Here is a 22,742-nt window from a genome sequence, read left to right as displayed (position 1 = left end):
CTTTCCTGCTAGACAATTTATCAGCACTCCTGGGGATAAGCCAGACTCTCACACACACACAAATACACACAGAAACACACACCCAATGAGACAAAACTCGAAAATGCTCGGCTGCCAAGCCCACAGATACAAACACCCAGTGACACACTAAGCATATTAAAACATAACTACAGATAGGTGCTCCGTCACCCGTAGCTGCGTTTGGGTCGCTCGATATTTCCAGACAGATTCAGCTGTGACAAGCTCAAGCATGCACACAGCACACACACACAGACATGCAAACACACACACAAGCATACACACATGAATACATACATACACACACACACACACACCAGACATGCACACAGATGTGACTGCAGGCAGACAGTCCTTGTTTAGTTACCGAGCTGTTCCCAGCGGGAGCATTACACTCAGTCTGCAGCTTCCTGTTTGACCTCGCAAAGAACTGGGGGACGTTCAGGCCGATCACACGTGCCAAACTGGTGCCACAACCACAAGCCTCCCATCTCTAGTCTGCACCGTTCTGCAGTAAACCACCTTCACACATAAGTCAGGCCAATGCGCTACTCCTAACCATCCCTCTATGCCCAGATATAAGAACATACAAATGACCACCTAATCAGTCCTTACGCAGAGTCAGCTCATGCTGATGAAGTGAAGTCTGGTTTCAAGCAGGACTGATGAACATGTGGTGATGATGATTGGGTTTGCTTTGGAAGCTCAAGGGGCCAGGGAGTCTGTCTCCCCCTCCTCTCCACTCACTCACTCACTATTTCACCTAAAATTGCCTTGCATTTTTCACATTCCATAGAAAGCAGCGGAGATGGTGAACAGAGCCTTTTATGGACTTGTGAGTGTATGTATGTGCGTGTGCTTGTGTGTGTGTGCCTATGTGTGTGTGTGTGTGTGTTGGAGAGCGGTCTGCATCCCCCTCCTCCTTCATCCATCTCCAAGCGACTGGAGGCAGGGTGGGGAGGGCACAAACACTGACATGAATAATGAAGAAAGCTGTTGGAGAAGTATCAGAATTCCGCATCTCACACACACACACACACACACACACACACACACACACACGCCTGTCGTCTCCTCACACTCCCCTCTCTGAGTTCGCTGCCAGCAAAAAAAAGGCCTTTGGTCAATCATAATCACTCTGCTCATGAAGCAACAAGATAAGATATAAAGTGGAAAAGTTAGTAGGAAAGACTCCTGTTGCCAAACTTTTTTTTGTGTGTGTGTGTGTGTGGGGAGCGCACCTTACAGAAACCTTATAGTTTGGAGAGTAAAGCTTTTTTTTGTGTGATAGAAGAACAAGTATCATTTTCTTGAATAATACTCAAAATGTGATAAAAGTGAAAAGTCCAGTAGGGTTTTGGCTACTAACTACTCCACTATCTTTGTCATCTGAGGCAGGAAACAGACTGCAGCTCAAACATGACCGGTCAGACAACTAACAAGCCCAACACCCAGGCACCCAGCACCCACTTTAGAGGGGCTTTAGAGGCGGGGAGGGGGGCAGTATGGGGTCATTTGGGGACACGCACTGTCTGACACATTCTGACACAGGCGTGTGTGTAAATGGTTGTACGTGAAACAGTGTGTGTGCGTGCGTGTGGGTGGGTGAGTGTGTGTGTGTGTGATCCACAGAGAAGTGGCTGACACTGACATTCCTTCCTTTTCCTGTTTACAAAGCAAGAGGCCGGACTGAGATGTGTTGGGGAGTGGGATTGTGTGCAGAAGTGTGAGAGTGTGCGTGTGTGCGTGCCTCGCGTGTGTGTGTGTGTGTGGGAGGGAAGAGAGGTCAGTGAGGTTGCGCGTAAGGCCTTCACCTTGAACAGGATGAAAACGTTCAGACGTTCAAACAGAGACGGCAAACAAACGTGCTCCTGCTTGCGAGGCGTCTTTGAGTTGCTCCATCTGTGTCCGTTTCTGCTGATTTGTGCAAAGAATGCATGTGAGTGTGTGTGTGTGTGTGTGTGTGTGTGTGTGTGTGTGTCTGGAAATTCTTGTCCCCTTCGTTTGGAAAAAAAACGGAGCCCCTATTTGTCACACTCAGCTCTTCACTCTTCACCCCTGGCTGCCACTGCCTGTGTGCTCATTTGACTCGTCAGGCTTGACATGCGTCTCCCGCATGGAGACTCACTCTCTTATCCAACCACTGCCGCCACCTCCATCTCCCTGCTAGCGCTTTCCAAGACTGACTGCACTGAAATAGGAGACGTGAAATTGCCTTGACAGCCGCAGCAGATAGCACATTTTTACAAGGACAGGTAAAGTCAGCTGACGGATAGAGTTTCCTGAAACCCAGCGTTCAGTTGAAAAGTACACTCTTTGGTCTGCGGTTAGACTTTACTTTTATGGCAAGTTAATAATGTAGGCCACCACAGGGAACGAAAGAGGGGGGAGCAGTTTGTGCTGAATCAGCAGAAGTCAAACACCCTTGCAGAAACTCTGTCTGGATGGGGGTTATTTTATGACGGCCGCTGATTTCTACCTAATGAATTTCAACCATGTGCGGGCCCTGACATGATTTCATAACACTCGTTACACTCGCGGTGAGGGATGAGAGGAATTGTTGGCATGTGTGATCTCGTTAGCGTGTTCATCCACACACACACACACACCCCCGTCCGGTCAGTTTATTAATAATAAACAGATGCCACAGTCCGCTTAGCTCCGGCCGGATGTGCCTGGAGGCGGACGTTAATGGCTCCGGTGTGTTAATCACCTACTGCCTCACCGCCCACACCCCTCGCCCACCCCACCCCCACCGCTCCGCCCCCCATAACCGGGAGTTCATTTAAATGAGGGATTATCAATCCATGGCGGCCTCTAGTCGACTCCAGCACTGCCTCCCCCCTCCGCTGGTGCTGGCTTGTCCGTTAATCACCACTGACTCTCGACCTACCCGTTGTCCCACCTGTCCGCCCAATTCACAGCGTGAGCGCCGGAGCTCGGAGGCGTTAGACCTTCTCTGCCACGGGAAACAAAGGCCAACGCTGTTCCTCGCCCAGACTATTCTCCTGTACAGAATGCACCAAGGGCCTGCCAAGCCAAGGTGATTTCTTCTCAGCGTCTTGATACAGGATTGTGTTCACTGCTGCTATTTGTTTTGATACAATAACGGCTCTATTATGACTGAACTGTGCTGTGTGACACGATCTAGATGTTATGGGATGTTATGGGACCACATACATACACACATCCACAGAAACACACCGGAGTCACAGACAAGTCAGGTCAGTAGGCCAGAAAGGAAGCTGATTACTGGGTCTACACAGCTACACAAAGGGCAAACACACACCAAAAAATCCTGTCTCACACAACACAATTAAGAAGTGAACACACACACACTACCTCAAAATTTTATGCCAAGCCAAGAAACATGGACACTACAAACATAAGTAGTCATTTTCACCATAAAGGCACACACACACACACACAGTGTGAGTAGCCACACACTGCTGTGCTAGGAGCTAGAAGGAGGTGTTTTTGGCAAGCACACCTCCACCATAAAGCATCTTTACCCCAGTCTCTAAAAACCCCCGCTGTCTGGATTTATCGCCAGTCGTTCGTTGTCCAGGTCACACACACTCTCTCTCTCTCTCTCTCTCTCTCTCTCTCTCTCTCTCTCTCTCTCCTCTCTCTCTCTCTCTCTCTCTCTCTCTCTCTCTCTCTCTCTCTCTCTCTGAAATATGTTATTCTTTCATTTCTCGGAGCAGCACACATTCCTCGAGAAAAAGCCGAGGAAGAGGATATCTCTGGGAAAGAGGCCAGTGGAGTCTCGTCAGGATGGTTCGGATCTCGTGCTGCGTTGCGTGTTGCGGGGCTCTGGGCAGTTCAAAGGCTATTGGCCTGCTCTGGCTCCTGGAACTCCTGACCTGATGCAGGGGAAGAGTTTAAATCAGCCTTTATGGCGAGGGCTTACAGCGCTCAGCTCGACTTCGGAGGGCTCACTCAAGGCGTACCCTTTGATGCATGGGTGGTATGGGAGCAGGCATTAATGCCTGTCAGAGGCCGAGTAGCAAGCCTTCTGTTGCGTCCCGCCACGGAGGACCATCATTTTAATAATCCAGCCCTCTGGAAATTCACACTGCTTGTTGCTAGAGCTGTGAAGGATTAGACCACACTGACTCTGCTGTGGTTCGGTGTTTGACCATCCTCCTCTATGACCTGTGTGCTTCGCTGAAGAATGCTCAAGAGGTTTTAGACTCACTGCCATGTATCATTACCCCATATTTAATGATGGGATGGGGCGCACCCCATAAGGATGCACCCCCTGCCCCTAATGGTATAAAAAGGATGTGCAGACAAAGAGAAGCTAGCTAGATAGAATCTTTGTTCCTGTTTGTAATGTTGGATTTCTGATGGAATAAATCTTATTTTTGCACAGAACTTTGCTGGACTCTTGAGCCTCTTCTTGAGTTCTTTATTTCAGCACTGATAATGGAGTAGTCATGGATAAGATATTCAGACTTAAATTCTGTCTCATGAATGAAAATCTGACACCACATAAGCTGTACCTAGAGGAAGTTACATAGAGATAGTTGTCTACTTATTCAGTAGCACTCGGTGGTACTCGAAGTTGTGACAGAGTACTCTGATTCAAACAGTCACACTGTATAAATTACCAGTATAGTCAGTCGGCTATTTGGGTCTATTTGTTACTGCTGAGAACCTTCAAAAGTCAACTCTATACCTAATAGACGTGAAATAGAGTAGGGTGCCAACAGCACACTCAAATGGAGCAATGCTGTATTGCCACCATTATGCAAAAGGCATAAACCATGCATCACAATATCATACATCATAGAGTCACCTGAGCAACAAGTACGGCAACTAGTGAACAACTGACACTCTAATATTCTCCCACTGAGGAGAATACAGAGCATGCCATGATTAGATTGACTATGTTAAAGCCTTGTATTGCAATGCTGCACAAAAGGTGATCTAGAACTCAAGAATGATTTGATTTAGTTTGGTGGATTTCCATTTGATCTGATTGGCTAAGAAGGCATGGAATGAGGTTTTGGTACAGAGGCACCATGGGGAAGGATGGCATTCATAGCTTGAAGCTTTTTCCTAAAATGGTAGCTTACATTCCACCCTGAAATACTTTTTCCCAAAGGATGCAAAAAAACACACTCTTATAACCCTGCTGCTAATTCAAAAGAATCAAACTCTCCAAATTCCTCGCCATAGCTCTTTGGCCAAATCCTTTCAGAATGTTAGCACACTGCCCCCCCCGTCCAGAAACCCTGCTTTTGTGAGTTATTCCCAGCACATTTATCCAACCTACTGAATAGAGTAGCTCATTCTAAGGTGGAGACAGTGAAGAATGAGATGGCGGGCCAGGGAAAGGGGGATGAGAGAGAGAGAGAGAGAGATGCAGCCAGGGAGAAGTGGAAAGTCATTTCATGGAAGCGAGCAATTCTTAAATAACCCAAAAGGACGCCAACTGAATAGGAAGACCGAGAGAATCCATGCTTTCAAGTCGCCTGGTGTGAAATTTTATGAATGCATGAAATGTAGTGATCACTCATTGTTGCACTGTGCAATTTTCTAGTCAAATGGGGATATAACCAATTACATGGGTTTCTGTCTAATTCCTTGTGCAAGCACAGAGGATGCCCATTAACCAAACTAGGGAAGCTACTGGAATTGAATCAATTTATTTCTATGATAACCAGCAGCTTTGATGCTTCCTTTCAGGATGACCGACAGCTTTTATGCCGAGTTCCAATATGTCCGACAACTCCTAAGTGCCGTGTTATGATGAACACCACAGTTCCTTCTCAGCGCCCTCCAGTCTATGGGTCTCATGGGTCAGTTCTAGCACACTCAATGATTGACAGTGGCCAGCTCTTAACAGCAGCCAGGAAGGTAAACAGAACAGAGGTTAGAGCTCCATTAGAAAGTCTTGTGTTAGTCATCCTTTGTATTTGACCAGGGAGGAGAGATAGCTCAGACTGCAAACACAAGCCTGTTCCCAGTTCTCCCCACTGACTGAGATGTTCTGGAGACAAACACCAGGTCTATTCTTTCTGGCATTAGAATGACGCAGGACCTTCCACTCACAAACAAGGCTCTGGGCTCTGGGTTTATTTATAAGACATTTCTGCTATTTAATAGAATTGTCTTGCTGTTCAATAGAATTGGAATGTTTTGCTGCTATTAAAGGACTTGTATTCTACAAGGGCATCAAGTTTTCAGCGCAGCAGGAAAAACTCATTCAACAAGTACTTCAAGGTTGAGAGAAGGGCATTTCCTAATTTACCAATTTTAATGAAGCCATTGGAACTCTTGCCACTATTGCCAACAAAGGCAAGGGTAATAGAACATGTTTTTTTGTTTGTTTTTTTTATTTCTGGTTAAATATGGTTACATTTGAAAGAATCCAGCTGCCATTGTTGGGTAGTCAGAAACAACATGACAGCCATCTCTGTGAGTGTTGGCAAACAACACCTCAATGTTCGCAGCCAAAGTCACTTAACCTCTGTCAGTGGTGTCGGCAATAAGGCATCACTGCGCCAGCTCATGTGAGTTATCTGTGACACGAGAGAGTGCTAGCCTTCAGCCAAATCCATTTAACAGCTGCTCTGCTTCCTACCACAGATGAAAATGCCCCTGCCTGTAACCTAAACCAGAGAGAGAGAGAGAGAGAGAGAGAGAGAGAGAGAGAGAGAGCTGACATAGAGTGAAATGGAGAGGAAGAGAGTGAGCAACAGACAAGAGAGATGAATAGAAAAAGAGAATGACACAGTGACAGACGGTAGAGGGAGGGAAAGAGAGAGAGAGAGAGAGAGCGTCCCTCACATGAAAGCGGACCCTGGCTGATGTGTGTGGCGGTGTGGCGGAGTCGAGGTGGCTGTGAAGGCACTTTGGAGCGGGCGGTGCGCGGTGGCGAGCGAGCGCCCGGTTAGATAATGAATACTATCCCCACGAACGCCAGTGCTAATGATACGCTGGTGAGGCAGACGGGGCCGCTGCAGCAGCAGGGAGCCCTACCACTGTTTTGTCTGCCCTCTTAATCTTGTTTGCGCCCCAGCAGTGAAACCCACACTTCCGCTCGGCGCCTTTCCTTCTGAACGCCGCGCCGTACCACCAGAGTACAGCCCACTCCGGCACAGCATGTCCACTTTGGAGATGTGAATGCTTTAATAGCCAGCATCCCTCTGCACCCCGATACAGCTAACCTATTTACTCTATTGTTTTAAACTGGCCAGGAACTAGGTGAGAAGATTATACATGGTGCGAGGAAAGGACTATGAATCGTCTGCATAAGCAACCAGACATCGATGAGGAAGATGTGAACAGGACTTCCATGTCTGCCTCTTTCCCTCTCTCCCTCCACAGATGATAACAGGCATTATTACAGTCATCAGCATAGAGCTTTAGTGGCTCTTCCTGTCCTTAAACCATTCCCTCAGCTGTAGGCGGCCCTAATTTTACAAAGGGCAAGTGCCAAGTAGATTATCACCTGCAGCAACTTAGCAAAACAGGTGTGCTGACAGAATAGAAAGAGAAGCACAGTGTGTTACTTTTTTACATTCTAAATACTCCATGCATTCCTCGATATGCTACATTATAAAATCAACTGGGACATCATGTTTATTGGGAGATATGAAGTTTGCGAGCACAGCTTTGGTAGATCACTTCCACAGAGACTTACTCTCTCCCTTTCAAATGGCTTTGCAGCTCGGGAATCTCTGGCATTCGCATACCGCCTTATCATCTGTCCAACTCTTCCACCTGCCACTTCAAAACACCAGCGGCTCCGGCTTGTCCATCTTTTCAGGAACGGACATCGCTCACGCCGTGTGTACAAATCATTTAAGGGGAGCTGAGGAGTTCAGCCGAACTTGGATGCCTAGCAACCGGGGCTTGAGAGAGACATCTAGAAGGGGAGGCAGGGGTGAATGACAAACCCCCCCCCCTCCTCACACACACACACACACCTTCCCACCACCACTGAAACAGTGGGCTATTGTGTCAGTAGTGAATCGACACAGCAAAACACACACACACACACACACACACACACACACACACACACACACACACGCACAACAAAAAGAAAACAGCGCACAACAAGCACGAGATTGGCTCAGGAGTGGGGGACAGAAGATGGAGGTCGGCACGCAAGCGACGAAGGACCCCGCAGCGCTTAACTAAGAGAAAAGCCATCGGTTCTTCCTTGCCGCTTTGATTGGAGGTTTATCTAACGGAGCGGCGATCCACCGGCAGGCCGGAGCCCAGGCTCAGGCGCTTCTCAGGCCGAGCTCTATTGTGCGGGGAGAGAGGGGGCCCGCCATGCTTTTTTGGCTGCCGCAGCCGCCGTGCCGATTCTTGGCTGCCGCTGCTGCCACCGGGGCTCATTCAGGCTGTGTGTGTGTGTGTGTCTCTGCTGCTGCTGCCACTGGGGCTCATTCAGGCTGTGCTCAGCTCAGGGACTATTCCAGTTTCACGGAGCCATCAAAAGAAATACTAAAGATGCCAGGCAGAGCAATAAAGCCAGAGAGAGAGAGAGAGAGAGAGAGAGAGAGAGAGAGAGAGAGAGAGAGGGAGGTGTAAAGGAAGAGAAAGAATAGTAGAATGGACAGAAATGAATAAAAGAATGAGATAGCATTGCTGCCGTTCCACTTCTAAGAGCCCATTCTCTCAGGGCACTTACCAAGCCATTCAGGGGAGTCTGAGGTACCTGGTCAGAATGGCTTGTTTAACTCAACACGAAAAATCACCAGCCAAATGTAATGTGATGCACACATTTCTGCATATATTCCAAATGACCCTCATTCTAAATAAACCCATCAAAGTCACATTGTGCATCACACATCAAAACCGTTGATTTTAAATATATATTGCCATACAAGCAATTGCCATACATGTGTCTTCTATTTAAAACCTAAATCACCATACAAGTTAGTCCATATATATCTGTGACTCTAACAGAAAGACCTCAGTGGTTTTCTGTGTGTGTGTGTGTGTGTGTGCCAGTGCTTCTGGTGATGACAGACATGGTGTGGGCATAGCAGTAACAGCCTGGAGGCACCTGATGGCACTGCCTCTCCACCAAGCTGAGCTGCTCCTGAGACTGCACACCACACACACAAACACACACACACACACAATAGCCTCCAGCCATCCCCCTGTCACCAAGCCCAAGAGGAGGCCAGGTCTCAGATCACATCTTCCCACCAGTGCCTGCTTCTGGAGTAAGAGAGAAGAGGAGAATTTGAACTGTTACAGTCTGGAGAGGTGGCCAGTTACTTTCACCTTTTTTCTCTCTCTCTCCCATCTCATTTCCCTTTTACTTTGATGTATGTGAACACCAGGCCAGAAGTGAAACATTATGGAGGAGAGAGAGAGAGAGAGAGAGAGAGAGAGAGAGAGAGAGAGAGAGAGAGAGAGGTAAAGAGCATGTTGATTATAAGGGATCTGGTAGCATAAACCACAGGCTTTCGAGTGAGCTGAGCTCCAGACTTCAGAGATAAATAGTGTGTCGTGTCCACTGTTATCATCTGAGTCATCCCTCTCTGAACACTCCAAAGGGTGAAACTCCACCCTTGTTACACAAACTGCATCCAACACACACACACACACAGGGTTTCAATTCTGTGCACACCACGCACACAAACAAAAGCTCTGCAACATTGTTCATGACATTTTTACAAAGCAGGATATTCAAGAAGCCTAGCAGCATATTAATTAAATACAAAATGCCTTTGAGCTACCAGCCATCTAAGAAGACAAGGCCACCTTGCAGTAGTAAAACAATGCTTATGAAAGAGCCAAACCTGCATCCTGAAATTAAAATGACTAATAAGATTAGGGGTAAAGAGAACAACAAAATCTGTTTTTTAGTGCCTCTGAATTCAACTTTTATATTCTTCTGATATTCTGACAAACCTCTTATGCACTAAAAACTCCACAATAGGGCCATGACCATACAAATACATTCCTCAAATACATTCAAGATGCTGTCCTCAACAATCCAATCCAAAACACTTTCACTTTCAAATTCAGCTCTCCGCACTGTCCTCTAGTGGGCCGTTCAGTGTGAGCTCAAAAACCTCTCGTGTTCGGACACGAGTCCTGGCTCTGTAGATGGACGGTAAACACAGTGGGATGGACGGTAAACACAGTGGCTTGGACCAATCTCGCAACTACAATCTATCAACACCCTTGCTTCAGAAGCACGGAAAGGGAGGGGAGTTATTTGATTGGCCGTTAAGCTCAAACTTCAAAAACCTTTTGGCAGAATCGTGGACTGTACTCAATCTACAGTCCAGTGAGGATGATGTGCATGTTCACACACACACACACACACGCCCAAGTGAGTTGACCCATCGGCCTGGAGTGGTTCATTTACACAGAAATTTGAGAGAATTTAATATAACTGATAGCATCTGCCATCAGCTCCCTTTGGCTTTACACTGATATTTACATCAGTTAATCACATTATGAAGAGGTTCAAGAGGATGCCTGAACGTAGCGCAACATGATCACCCCCCACCCCTCGACTGAATCCAGGAACGCTAAGGTCACCTAAACAGACCACAAACACACGCACACGCACACAGTGAGTGCTGTAAGTGGCGGGTCACATCCCTGGGCAGGCGCTGCCCTGAGGCAGCTCATTCAGCAGTAACACGACTCATCCTCATCCATTAATTTCCTCCACGGGCTTCCAGAGACGAGAGGAAGAGAAGAGGAGAAATGGAGAGGGAGGAGAGGAGAGGAGAGGAGAGGGGGAGCCCCTCGAAAACAAACACTTACATGGAGGGAGAAAGAGAGAGAGGGTAAAAATGATGGGAAGAGAAAGGGTAGAGAAGAGACATGGAGAGAGAGAGAGAGAGAAAGAAAGAGAGAGAGAAAGAGAGTAGGAAGGAAGAATGAGTCAAGGAACAAAGTCAGATGGAAAGTGTGCAAATAAACAGAGAAAAAAAAGAGAAAGAGAGAAAGAATGCGTAACTAAGCCTGAGAGGATAACTTTTGACGCACAGAGCAGAGTTGTCAGAGAGGGTTTGTGCATGTTGGTTTATAAACACAGACCAAAATGGAGCTCAACACCACGTTTGATGGATCACACCAGGCGTGGAGGTGGCCACGGGATCTCTGAGGCCATCAAAACAACGACAGAACACTCTGGACCCAGCGTTTGCTTTGGCTAGTGAGCCTGCTGTAGGGGAAGGGGCGAGGGTGCGAGGGTGCGCACGCGGGGGGTTGGGGGTGGGGGTGGGGGGTCTGATCTCCTCCTCCTCTCTTTCTCTTTTTCCCTCTATTCCTCTCTCTCTCTCTCTCAGCAAGGAAAATGAAGAGCAGACACAGATAAATAAAATCAGCTGCTTTTTTAAAATGTGATTCAGAGGGGAGAAAAACATAGCCTGGATAAGTGATTACATTTGTGTGTGTGTGTGTGTACGAGAGAGAGAGAGAGAGAGAGAGAGAGAGAGTGAGCGATTAAGTGAGTGAGTGAGAGTCTGACTGTGTGTGCGAAGCAGTGTGTTTGAGTAGATAATATTATTATTCTGTTTGCATGTGTTTAACAGAAAGACAGAAAAATGACAATGTCTGTATGTGTGGTGCATATCATCCACGTGTGTGCTAGTTAAGTGTCTGTTCGCATGGCGGTGTGTGTGTGTGTGTGTGTGTGTGTGTGTGTGTATTTAGGGGCTAACTGGTCAGACTGCTATGGAGGCCTTTTGTGGAGGCTTGGCTGCCGCTCAGAGAAGGAAGCCGACAGCAGCAGCTCCTGGCTTGGGAGGCTGGGGGTTGGGTGGGGTGGGGGTGGGCTGGGGGCCTCACGGCCGCAGTCTACCGATGTAGTGGTGAGGATCCAGAGGACACGAGTGCAGGGATTTGGGGGCCTGTTATTCTGCACAGCCACTGGAGAGCCACCCGCGAGCCAATCCAAACCCACAGAAGAACCTTAATGAAATGTCAGCAGATGTGAGGGGCAGAGGAGGTGGAGAGAGGAGAGAGAGAGAGAGAGAGAGAGAGAGAGAGAGAGAGAGAGAGAGAGAGAGAGAGAGAGAGAGAGAAGCGCTGAGGATGATGGAAAGAGTGGGAGCACTGGTACTTTCTAGAGAGGTACGAGAGAGCAAGAGACAGACAGAAGTACCAGAGTGATTGCTTGGGGTGACTGAAGTTGTTCTGAATTTCAGCGTGTGTGTGTGTGTGGGAGGGTGTGTGTGTGTGTGTGTGTGTGTGTGTGTGTGTGTGTATGTGTGTGGGAGAGTGAGTGTGTGGAAGAGGGGTGGGTTGGAGATGAGAGAGTGAAGCAGAGCGAGTGCCTGAGCTCAGGGGTGACTTTACTTCACCCCCTCTCTGTCCTGACTCGTTCTCATCATAGTCATCATCATCATCATCATCTCTCTCTCTCAATCACGGTCTCTGTTTCAATCACACCATATACTTTTCTCACACACTCAAGTTTCTCTCTCTTCACCTATCGTCATCTCTCTCTTTCTCACCATCTTTGCTACCATCACATCATCTCCCTCTTTCACACACACACACAACTCTCAACTCAACTAATCTCTCTGTCACACTCAGAGCTGGACACACACGCACACAGTCACCATTCACTAGCCCATGAAGCATTCACAGGTGAGTCCAAAGACAGGAGGGAAAACAAATGCTTTTTTTTCCCCCCCCCCTCCCTCCTTTTCTCTCTCTCTCTGGCTTTTTTAGACCTTACTAGATATTTTGAGCCCTGAATGCCTCCTGACTGTGAACAGGGGGTAATGCAACAATCCCCAGGCCATTCTGACTGTGGGAGAGAAATCCCTCTATTCCAATCGCCTTTTCTGTTCCTTCCTGCCTCTCCTATGAGCTACTGTTTCAGCTACCGCTGTGAGACCCGCATAAGCTTCTGATGTGCAACGGTGAAGCTTGTCCACACAAACAACCCACACAGACTGAAAAGATAGTGCTGGAGATGTGCACTGTTTGGCATTAGTTTTTGGTAACAGTATCCTGGTGACGGTACAGTGCAAAGGATCAAAAACAGCAAAACATCCCTGCACACACTACCGTAATATCAAATGAAGGCATCTAAATAATATTGAGCAGTGTTTGAGTTCTTATAGGATGATGAGTCAAATGATTAGGCCCTGATGTTATTGTACAGCAGGCTTTCCATGGCATCATTAGGAGCCAGCCCAGGGCTGCTCTTCAGCCCATAAAACACATCTTAATTGGACACCAGTGTCTTCCGGGCAGCTGGCATAAAGCAGCGTGCCTGCCTGGCCTTCACAAGGACTATTCTGCCCAGGAAACAGAAGGGCACAAAAGTGGGCAGTGCCAGCCTTGGCTATGTCATCGAACCAGCAGATCAACTAGTGATCCCTTTAAATGAACACAACAGCCAAGGCTAAAGAAGAGAGGGGGGTAGGGGGGTGGGGGTGGCATTCCTCAAGTCAGACAAAGACAGGAAGGAAAGACGTTAAAACAGACATAAAGATAAGCATGGGCCATGTTGCTGGTGGTAAAAGTCACAGGCAAAATTAGGATCAGTGCACCGCAATGATCTAAGCTTTTAGGTAAAGAGAGCATATTCTACTATGCGTGCGGCAAAGCACTGCCTAATTCAATTATATGTTACCTCTTAAGCACCCCCAATTATTTGATAGCTTTAAACTCTATTTGCTGCAATCCGGTGAATTCCAAATGGAATCCCACACACAGACGGCTTTAGCAGACTTCAAATGAGGCAACAAGTACCCGCCAGCAACGAACTACAGGAACAAAAAAATAGAAAATGCTGTGCCTCTCCTGCGGCTTGCTTTCTCCTTCACACACACACACACACACACACACACACACACACACACTCCCACTGATTGGATGCTAGCACATCCCCAAACCCTACCACACAAACAGCCTGCACCGCTCTCACACGTTTTAGTCTGAAAGTGCTGAGCTGTAATCTGGCCCATGGGTTACAGAGTAGTCTTGCCTGAACAAGCAGAACCCCTCACACACACGCACACGCACACACACGCACAGACACGCACACACACAGACTCACACACAAAGACTCACACACAGACACGCTCACCTGCAGCCTGTTGCCCAGACACTCCTGCAAACACTCATCACCAGATTAGGGCTGGAAGCCCCACACAAAGGGTGTAGGAGCAAGTCTCCACCCAGTATACCACTACAGGTAACCTAGGGTTAGGGTTAGAGCTAACCCTACGGGCTAACGCTAATCTTAGCAATTAAGAATTAGGATTTCACATTTCACACACATGATTTAACTTTGTGTTATTCAAGTGTTGATGATGATGACGCTGTAGAGTATTTGCATACAGTTAAGAGACTAGTCTACTTTCTAGTTTTACAAAGTGGCTCCAAGAGCTCCATTTTCTTCTTCCTACTCCCTTCTTTTCTTCTAGGCCAACAATGTATGTGTAGGTATCCTTCCAAACCAAACACAGACAACATGGAAAGTGTGTGTGTGTGTGAGCGTGTGTGCATGTGTGCGTGTGTGTGTGTGTGTGTGTGTGTGTGTGTGTGTGCATACCACACACAACGATCAGGAAGGATTTTAATAATAATTCTAATATAGTCAGCAGAGACCAGAGGTTAGGCAAGGAGAGGGGAAACTGCAGGGTGAGTACAAGAGACGTAGAGTACTCATGTCATGACTCCTTTACATAACTCTGTTTGCTTGTTTGGCAGGGTCTGTGTAACAGGATGGTGTGATGGATATATGCCATTTGGAGGCACTTCGAAACAGCGAATTCGCTGAGGTAGGTCACTTCAACAACAGTTTATAATTTTGCAAATATCCACATTGGCACGATCCTCTATTATGGTGCTACAGATATGCATGATCTGACAAGCCATCACCAACAATCGGAGTTTAAATGCGTGTGAGACGTTTGTAAGTACGCTAGGCAGCACGGCATGCCAGAGTAATTTAGTGAAATGTGTTTGAAACTTGTGTACTTGGCTCGAGGATAATTTGAAAAATATCCTTAGTTCTGGGAATCTTTCTTGGGAAACCAAGTGCTTTGTGAACATGACAATTGCCGAGACGCTTGAACTGGAAAGAGCTTCAATGAAGACAAAACAAGACTTTGTTATCGTTATCATTATTTCAACCCCCAAAAGCTAGAGAGAGTCTGATATTTGCCAATAGAGTTAAACCACCAAATGCATTTAGAGCCTTCAGCCGCAGAGTCATTCTTTTTTTTTCCATCAGGTTAAAAAATGTGCCAGGATCCAGCTTCCAGTGAAAACTCTGCGCTTTGGACGACAAAGGGGCCAGACATAAATCTAACATGACTGTGTCTAGCCTCTGGTGGAGCAGGTCCTAAAACCGAGCAAAGTAATAGCTTACCAAACTGCAATAATGGACTGAACAACTCAGCTCATGCCCCTGTAGTAAACAAAACAGACAGGAAGAGAGAGAGAGAGAGAGAGAGAGAGAGAGAGAGAGAGAGAGAGAGAGATACACTCATCTTGTCACAGTGTTTACTGGGAGGAGTTTGGTGTGTCATTGTTTTCAGCAGAGTCAAGTTTTCTATGGAAGAAAACTTCACTCTGAAGCAATTCTAAGAAAGCGTGGACACAAGCGCGCGCGCACACACACGCACACACACGCACACACACACACACGCACACAGCACGCGCACACAAGAGATGAAGACCAAGCACCAACACTCAAATATTACTGTCCATTTTATATGCCCTTAAAATATTTTCCCCCTTTTCAAAGCTTAAAAAAAGCCTCATTAATTGATTGTCCCCAAACAGTAAGCACTCATTCATGCCTCTCCGAAATATTTTTCAGCTTTCAACCCAAAAGGAATTCATGCCTGCACGGCAATCTGTGAAGAGACTGTATGCCCTATCAACAGACGAACAGGCGTTCCAAAGAGAACAGAAGGAACGTTTGGAGGCAGAAGTTCAACCCTGTCAGTCACACACTGTAAATGTCAGCCCACAGAGACGGAGGACAAAACACACACATGGACAACACACACACACACGATAATCGTTTTTCAAATGATTCTGAAGGACAGTTGCATTAAGCTCAAACATGAACCAAACAACAGGACAAGGATGGAGGGACAACAGGAATGCTTTATCATCAGAAAAAAATATTTCAAGGAATGAAGTTAGCATTGCTTTCAACTTCCTTCCGTCATCCTTCCTTCAACTGTCTTCCTCTGGTAAATAGCAGTATTAGCCTAATCTCATTTTGTGCTAAGGGAGTGGTGAATCTACACAAAGCTTAAGATATGTCACCATCTAGACATAACAGTAAAGTTAACATGACATAAGGGGGCTTACTTATATCTAGGTAAAGCACGGTCACTCAAATGAAGGTTCTGCATGCCGATGAAGGTTTTCTAGAATAGCTGGGTTAGCAGTTTTGCAAACATTCAGGAAACTTGACAAGACCACTACACTAAATCTAACCAACAAAAGACAGTGAATGACAATAGAAGCTGTTCAGTGAGCTATATTTTCTGCAACAGAAAGGTTATTCACCATTTCTTTAACCTTGTTTTGTTGTTTCATTCTTGTGGCTGTCTATTCCGGTCAGCCGTTAGCAATGACTGATAAGAAAAATAATTCAGGCTAAATATGAGAAGACAGGTGTGGTTGTGAGACAGAGAGAGAGAGAGAGAGAGAGAAAAAAGAGAGAGAGAAAGAGAGAGAAGGAAAGAGAGAAAGAGAGAGATACAGAGAGGGGGGCTTTCACTCGGGGTGAAGAGAGAAACACCCATTCTGATTAGGTGGAATTCATAATGAATGAAGCCTATTGTGCTGGCTGCTTCAGACCAGAGTATAGGATTCAGCTGTGGATTAGGGATTGTGTCACAACATTCCCGTCATAGAGCACAATCTGGAGCGGTGGTGTGTGTGTGAGTATGAGAGAGTGTGTGTGTGTGTGTGTGTGTGTGTGTGTGTGTGTGTGTGTGTGTGTGTGTGTGTGTAGGTGGGGTGGCAGGGGGGCTGGTCTTCCTTGCGGAACAGAGTGGAACTTGACACACTGTCTTGGTAGCTGGTCAGCCAATCAGTGTGTGTGTGTGTGTGTGTCTGGGTGGGGTGGTGGGGTGTCACTTAATGGATCATGTTTCTAGAGACTTTTGTTGTAAGGAGACAAAAGCAGGTTTTTAGGTGATTAGGACATTCCTCAGCCATGACTCTGATCCACAGACACAGAGTGGTCTAAACAGGAACTCACACACACACACACACACACACACACACACACACACACAATCTCTACCCTGGTGTAACACATGTGCAAGTCTCCAAACATGCAAACACAGACAGACAGACACACACACACACACAAAAACATGATCTGCCCTCACACAGATTTGAGTCACAGTGACACGACATCAGACACATTACATTTAGATAAACAGAAGGAATGTGGATGCTTATCTCCCGCCTCCCTTCTGGATGTCACAGGGATCAGTGCCAAACATTCCCATTAGGCTGCTCACCCTCTCACTGTCTCACACACACAAAGCCAGATTTACAGATCACAAAACTACACACAAATAACCTCCAATCTCAAAAAAACACTGCAAGGCACACATTTATATTTATTGTATTTATATACAACAAATAAAAATGCAGCCAGACACCCCCACAAACACATAAAGAAGACTAAATCTCCCTCAAAAACATCTGTATATGCATTGTATCTTTCCAGCTTGCTGCTGTTCGGTTTCTTTAACCCCATTTCAGGAATCCCTAAATACACACGATGATAACATGGCAAGATGGTTTACAGTGGCCCATTAGGTTCAGTACAAATATCCTCTGTAAAATGTATAAACCAACATCCAAGAAGAGAACAACAGACAGAGAGCGATTAAGGAAAACAAATAAAACCACATGCTCTTGAGTCATATCCCTGGAGTCCCCCTGGGCACGAGAAAACGACAATCAGCACAGCACAGGAAGACACATTAAACACAGACCCCTGTGCAACACTCCTGAACCACAATCCATCACTTTCAATCAGCACTGACAAGCAGGCAGCCCTAAGGGACTAACAGCGGAGAGGAACTCAGGCACCTCTTAACCGAATTCCCAAAGACAAGTGAAGTGAGTGACCGCTTCCTCAAGCATTGTGTGTCTGTGTCTGTGTGTGTGTGGTTCTAAGTGTCTGTGTGTCTGTGTTGTTTCAAGTGCCTGTGTGTTTGTGTGGTTCTAAGTGTCTGTGTTGTTTCAAGTGCCTGTGTGTGTGTGGTTCTAAGTGTCTGTGTGTCTGTGTTGTTCTAAGTGTCTCTGTGTGTGTGGTTCTAAGTGTCTGTGTTGTTCTAAGGGTCTACACAGTAGGATGGAAGAGGCTCCTGAAGCCATGCTACCGCTGAGGTGCCTGTAGTAGTAGGACAACAGCAGGAGGGTGGAAAGAGCAGCGCAGGGCCAGTGCAGAGGAGGAAGGCCTCTCGGCGAGAGGCTAGTGTTTGTTATTTGTAGGGAAACTGGGGCTTTTTCCCTCCCTGCAGGCTCCCACTCCCAGGCCAAGGCTGGGGAATGTGTTGCTGTCTGGACAAACAGTGGCGCTCCGGAGGAGCAAACAAGATGGCTGCTATGCTGTTGCTGGAGGAGCTATGTCCTCGACCTCTTGTCCCTGTGTGTCTGCACGAACGTGTGAGCTCCTCTGACTGTGTGTGTGTGTGTGTGTGTGTGTGTGTGTGTGTGTGTGTGGGAGTGTGTGGGAGTGGATTTATGGAAGTGTGTGTGTGTGTAGCTTTTGTAAGAGTTTGCACCGCAGGGGAATTCCCGTTTTTCGGCAACTGTCTGATGAAATTACGGAGTACTGATTGTGATCCCCCAATGGAGCAAGAACAGTCAACCCCACACAAACCAACCAAGAGGAAGTCCAAATGGGAGAAAGACAAACGGACAGGGGCTGTGCACAGAGAGAGAGAGAGAGAGAGAGAGAGAGAGAGAGAGAGAGAGAGAGAGAGAGAGAGAGAGAGAGAGAGAGAGAGAGAGAGAGAGAGAGAGAGAGAGAGAGAGAGAGAGAGAGAGAGAGAGAGAGAGAGAGAGAGAGAGAGAGAGAGAGAGAGAGAGAGAGAGAGAGAGAGAGAGGCCAGAGCTCCCTGGCTCTGCCTTCTCCTCACGCTGTGAGAGAGTTCAGCAGGGTCAGCGACTTGGCGAAATCTGGTGCGGCCACAAAAACAATCGTCGAAATCCAGCGTGGGACTCCCGCTTGCTCTTTAACCCCCACTCAATATCACAGCCCGCCGCTATACCTGTAAGCAACATGCAAACACACCAGGGGACTTCCTCAAACAGGGCCGAGACGTCTGGACACATAGGTGCCAAGGAGACGGAAAAACAAGCATTCGCCACTGCTTGACGGCATACATCACATGGTTGAGAAGAAGTAGAACGAAGACACAGAATCCGATCTCTGGAGAGCCTAGCTGCCTTATCTTTATGGAGGTATAGTACTGCACAGCACAGGTGGTTGATAACCACCTTAATATAAAAAATAAAAACGCAAAGCAATCAGCACACCCTCATCAAAGAGGAGCACTTGAGGGACCGAGGGGAAATGATGGGAGAGAGTGGAGAGCAAGACAGAGAAAGAGAGAAAGAGAAAAAGAGAAAGAGAGAGAGAGAAACAGAAGAGAGAGAATAAGATGGATGTGACACAGAGAGATAATAGGATAGAGAATGAAGGAGAAAAAGAAAAAGCGGAATGAAAATACAGAAACTGAGAGAGAGAGAGAGAGAGAGAGAGAGAGAGAGAGAGAGAGAGAGAGAGAGAGAGAGAGAGAGAGAGAGAGGGAGAGATTGTTGAAGAGAGAAAGTGAGAGAGTCCATCACATGTTATCAGGAAGGCCAAGTGGAAACATGTTGATCAGATTAATATGACTGTGGGAAAAATCACAACTTCAGAACAGAGATTTAATTACGGGATAAAGACCGGCACCAGGGCAGGTTGGAAAACAAGGAGCTGCACGGCTTAGTAAGCACATCGGCCCCGACAGGCCATTAATACCCACTGACGGACTATGAGCACAGAATGTTTGGCCACAGGAAGGGGCGTGCCTTAGCCAGTCTGGCATCAGTGACTAAGAATGCTGCTGTAACTAAAAATAGGTTAAATGGGAATTTGAAAATTAAATGGGAATTTAACGTCTGATATCAAAGTTGGAGGGCAATGGCACGATACAGTGACCACACATCCACATCCTTGCCTTTGCACAGTGTCATTGTGTCAATAAGGGAGGGATCATAATGGACAATAAGTACACAGGCTAATATCTAACCTTTATTTACAACATCTCACTGTGTGAGTGAATGCCTGTGCAAAGGATATTAAAATATATCTTCAAAGACAACCAAAATTATTGTGTTAATGCTTAAAGAAGAGATAGAGAACAGAGACAGAAATGAAAACTTTAATGAGAAATATAAACCTTTGTAAGTATCTGAAGTAGGCTAGTTGTAACGGACTCTTTGGTGGCATCATCAACAGTTGGCGTCTGGTAATCATCCTACTTCCACAGTGCAGATGGCTGCATGGGGTGCAGACAACTCTTTCCACGTGTGTGTGGACCTGTATCTACCACGTCATGCTTTACAGAGGAGGGAGAAACAAAAGCACGTTGTTTGACTGGAGAGACACCGGGCAAGGAGAAGCAGGGCTGAACTACAGCATTAATTAGACCTGAGCTAGACATGAAGTGAAAAGAGAGTGGAGAGAGAGAGAGAGAGAGAGATGGAGAGAGAGCTAAAGAAAGAGTGAAAGAAAGCAGAAAAAGAAAGAAAAAAAGAAAGTAGTGCAGATGAGACAGAGGACAAGAGATAGATTGATAGAAAGAGAGTGTGAGTCAGTGAGTGAGTGAGAGAGTTAAAGAAAGAGTGAAAGAAAGAAAAAAAAGAAAGAATGAAAGAAAGAAATAGTAAAGGACAGTTGATGAGAGAGCGAGAGAGAGATATGGGAGGGATGGGAAAATATCTGACTGCTTGCTGAAGGCATAAGGGAATGGCAGTAACAATCCCTTATTATCTACAAGCTTGGTATTTTTATTGAAGGTCTGCGCACGCAGCCGCAGAGCCAAGAGCCAGTCTCAACTCTCACTGGGAGACAACAGCAGGCCGAGTGGGAGAACCAGCCTTTCAGCATGTGATTCACCTGGCCGTGGGCGATGTGATGGCACGCCAGGCCTACGCTACATGCACACACACACACACACAGTAATTCACATATTACATTCCAGCCCCTGCTGCCTCATATGCAAAATTCATCACCTGAGCTACGGTGCACGAACACGCAGCACAAAAGCTTTTATTTATTATGTGGATTCCTAACATTTTTTGAGTATTTTGGGATTTGCCTGATGAGATGACGACACAAATTACTCTTGGCTGTTGGGGCATCTTGGATTTCTTCACTCCCTGTGATCAACATATCAGAAGACTTTTTTTGCAGGCCCTCCTTAAAAACTCCCTGCAATGAGACACTGGACACCACCACACACTGCATGCGTGTTGTCCATTGATGTGTATTTAACAAGACTTCAGACAATACAGACCACCAGTGCTCAAATGACAAAACACATTCACTGGAAAGTGAAACACAGGACGTGCTTGCTGGTTTGAGCAGAAACCAATCGGCCGTTTGAACACACACACACAAAAGTGTTGTGTGTATGTGTGTGGGGGCCATTGTGCACTGTTAACACCAGACCGTGAGTCACCCTTCCGTCTGGGGATCAAGCACCGACCAGTAGAGTTGCTGCGAAAGGTGAGGGGGGAGCCGGTGGCGCTGCTGGGAAAGGCGCCTCGGGCTCCGCACAGGCCAACTGGACAAGGCTGCGTGACGTGGGAAAAGCAGACCAACGATGGACGAGGGTCGGAAAGGAGAATTGCCTGTAAATGTCAAACAGTTTCAAACATTTGGCACTGTCGGAAAAACATATCCATCCATCACGTCTGCATCTGGTTCCTGGGCTTCTGTTGCTTCTGTAGTAGAGGGGGAACTGCTCTAATGAGTTATATCCAGGAAACAGGAAATTCAATTTCTCATGTTGTGAAAAGCACATGGAAGTGCTACGTTTCCACAATCGAAAACGGTTGGAAAAACGTTGATCCCTTGAGTGGATACTCCCTCTACAATCTGTTTTGATTCGTCTTGATTTCCACTTTGGACCCAAATACAAAATGATGGATCACTCTCTGTCACTCCTTTTCTAATAAAGATAATAGACTGTGTTGTTTTTAGACTCTCTAAAACTACCCTCTAGTATGCAGTAGTGAAAATATGGCTAATTTAAGAGTCGAGGTTCATATGCTGACCGTTTGTTTATGACCCAATGTCACGCTGTTTGAGTGTTGCATGAGGACATTCCAAACAGGAAGGCGTTCATTTTCACTAATTCAAACCTGGGCTGTGGGCCTCGACGACGTACTCAAATACACCATAAACAACGCATACGAGCCAAGGTGAACCCAAATGCGGGGTAATCAAAAGCACATCCCACTGAGATTTTAGTCTGTTTTAATGCCACTCTGAGCCATCTGGCAAGCATTTATGCTGGCGGGTGTAATTTTTTTTTAATCAGTCTAACAAAAAATTGAGAATGAGAGTAAACACCATACGTAAAACAAATTGAGGGTAAAACCGACATAAAAATAAGCCTTCATGGAAAAATTGGTGTTTTCTCTCTTACTCTTCTCTCCATCTCTCTCTTCCCCTCTTCCTCTCTTTTCATGTGTCTTTCCATCCTGAC

At 46.5% G+C, this 22,742-nt stretch overlaps 1 protein-coding gene across 1 annotated transcript in view; it reads right to left on the bottom strand.

The window, feature by feature from the left end:
- pawr (PRKC, apoptosis, WT1, regulator) overlaps positions 1-22,742 on the bottom strand; it is a 60,745-nt gene that overhangs the window by 26,058 nt on the left and 11,945 nt on the right. The window lies entirely within an intron of this gene.

Source organism: Alosa alosa, chromosome 17 (assembly GCF_017589495.1).
Source record: "Alosa alosa isolate M-15738 ecotype Scorff River chromosome 17, AALO_Geno_1.1, whole genome shotgun sequence".
NCBI classification, from domain to species: domain Eukaryota; kingdom Metazoa; phylum Chordata; class Actinopteri; order Clupeiformes; family Clupeidae; genus Alosa; species Alosa alosa.
The sequence above is the reverse complement of the archived record's forward strand: the minus strand, read 5'-3'. Positions and strand labels throughout refer to the sequence as shown.